Here is a 2,842-nt window from a genome sequence, read left to right as displayed (position 1 = left end):
TGCACTGAGATTTGAACCCAGGATCATGAGATTTGAAAATATGTGCTCTGAAGAAGCTGGAAGTTCACCCAGAGGTTTTCATTGAGGCTCCTCCATTGGATTATGTCTAGCTCCTGCTGTTTATATATTACTTGATCATTCATTCATTCATTCATTCATCCCATAAATTTCCCTGAGTAGGCACTTGGTGCCAGATAATGTGTTAAGCAACAGAGACACAAACCTGAATACCCAAATAAGGCTTAAACCCTGCCTTCAAGGATTTATAATAATGGTAGCTAATCCTGGACTGAACATAAAACCAGCAGCTAAATTAATTATACTACTAAGGGAGGCCCTATGGTGGTTAGGCGAAATGGCAAGTTTCTTTGTTCATTTGTTTTGTTTTTAAAATCTTTATTTATTTATTTATTTGAGAGAGAGAGAGAGAGAGAGAGAGAGAGAGAGAGAGAGAATCCAAACCCCAACTCAGGACTTGATCCTTTGAACCGTGAGACCATGACCTGAGCTGAATCGAGAGTTGGACACTTAACCGACTGAGGCACCCAGGTGCCCAGCAAGTGGTTTTAATATGAGAATGAAAATTCAAGGTTTGGGGCAGTGGGGGCAAATTCTCTACCCACCCCCCACCCTATCCTATAGATGTGTGGGGTGTGGGAGAATGAGTAACCACCATCAGAAAGAGCTGAGGGGGAAGTGGTATTTTGGGGCCTGGCTTATTCTGAGCCACAGCAGGAAGTGGAGGGAGGGCTTGCTGAACAGGCCAAGGCTCAGGGGAGTTACTGACTACAGACTTTTGGTGTGGGAGGGCTCAGTCAGAAGGGTCTTGGGAAAGGGAGCAGTGGGTGAGAGAGTGAGTTTGGAAATGAGAATGTAGATGATCAGGGTGGTCAAGAATGACAGACTGAGACACAGGGATTGAGGTTTTGCAGCTCCAACCGAAACTAAAGGGTCAATACATTTCACACTTTGGTTTCCGAGGCTATTTTTGGTACAGGAAACAAGCTATATTGTCTTTGCTTGGGGTATCAAATAGAACGTGGGGGAAATTTGTTAGGAAATGCAAGAGGGAACGTCAGCCCCAACTCAGGCTGGAAGCCACCAGCACTGTTTAAACTATGGGAGGAATTTAGCCTGGAATGGAGAAAAAGGGAGGTGGCTACTAGCTTTAACTCAAAGACTGACCTCCAGTTGGTTTTTCTTATCCTCTTATCCTCTAATCCTATATTAACTGTAAACCAGTCTGCTTATTTAGTGAACACTTCCTCGTCTTTAAACTTGCCGTCTTCTATTACTGTTTCCAGTTAATATCTGGTTTAGCAGAGAAGTAGCATGGGGCTATGGAAAGAACTTGGAATACGTACGTTATCAGTTACTGTAAAATCTAGTCACTCAATTAAAAGTTCCACTTCCATAGCCAGTCAGGGATGGAAGCAGCTAGAACTAGAACGCAGAATTTAGAATTCCAATTTTTCCATCCTCCACTGCCGCATCATATGATGCAGACACTGACTTCCTTATCTTCCCTGAGCTTCAGTTCCCTCATCTGTACAAATACCTTCCTTAAAAATACCTACCTTATAGGTGGTTGTGAAGATTAAATGACGCATAAAGGCCACAATACAGTGCCTGGCCATGGTGTGCCCCTAACATTTTTAATCATTCCATGTGATAGTTACCTGGTTGGCTGGCTGCACATGGTAGGTGCTCAAATGAATATCTCATTTTACATGTTATGAGCTGACCCGTGTTCCCCTCAAAATTCATATGTTGAAATCCTTACCCGTACTATCTCAGAATGTGACTGTATTTGGAGATAAGGTCTTTAAAGGGGTAATTAAGTTAAAACGAAGTCTGTAAATTGGGCCCTAATCCAGCCCGACTGGTGTCCTTACAGGAAGAGGGCATTTTGACATAGACATATACAGAGGGAAGACCATGTGAAGAAAACGAGAAGACGGTCATCTACAAGCAAAAAGGAGAGATCTCAGAAGAAACCAATCCTTGATCTTGGACATCCAGCCTCCAGAACTGGGAGAAAATTAACTTAAGTGTTGAAGCCACTCAGTCTGTGGTACTTTGTGATGGCAGCCCTAGCAAGCTAATACAGCACATACACATTGTATCTTTTTAGGGTGAGCGGACGGCTCCCTCATTCTGCTGGCTAGAAACTGCTTCTCGGCCTGTAAGTGCTGTGCTCTCCATCCAACTCAAAGTTCCAGCTAAAGGCCCCAAAGGCGCTGGTCCTGCTGGGCTGGCCATGTTGCCCTGGACTGGGTGTTGCTCCCTTGGCTCTTGGCTGCTACGAGGAGACTTGCTGACCAGAGGTGCTTGGGGTGGGGGGCCAGCAAGAGAATGCACCATGCATCATGGTCCATTCCCGGGTGCTTTCGGGCTGCATGGGGAGGGCAACTTGGGAGTGTGATTAAGATGAAGCAATGGAGGAAAAGTACTGCATCTGTGCTACCCTGGTGTTCTCTGTCCCAGGACAGTGGAGAAAGAGGAGACAGAGGAGAAAGAAGGGGTCCGAGGTGAGAGGAAGGAGAGGTGCCTGACGTGAATCATAGGACACTTACCACCCCCAGAAGTAAAGAACTGTGTCTGCGTATCAGTGGGCTCTGGAATCCCGGTCTTTTGCGGGGCACTGTTTGCCGGGTGGCTCTGGGACCACGGCGCGAAGCCAGGTCCAGGGCCTGGCCGCCCTGGACGACAGGGCAGTGCGGGCGGGCATGCGCGCATCCGACACTTCCTCGGGGCACTGCCCCCTCCGGGCGCGCGCCCGCCCCCGCCCCCGGCGCCCGGGGCCGCGCACGCCCCCTCCGCGAGCCGGGACCCTGGGCCG

This window comes from Panthera uncia, assembly GCF_023721935.1.
Source record: "Panthera uncia isolate 11264 chromosome C1 unlocalized genomic scaffold, Puncia_PCG_1.0 HiC_scaffold_4, whole genome shotgun sequence".
Taxonomy (NCBI): Eukaryota; Metazoa; Chordata; class Mammalia; order Carnivora; family Felidae; genus Panthera; species Panthera uncia.
Note: the sequence above shows the minus strand (reverse complement) of the source record.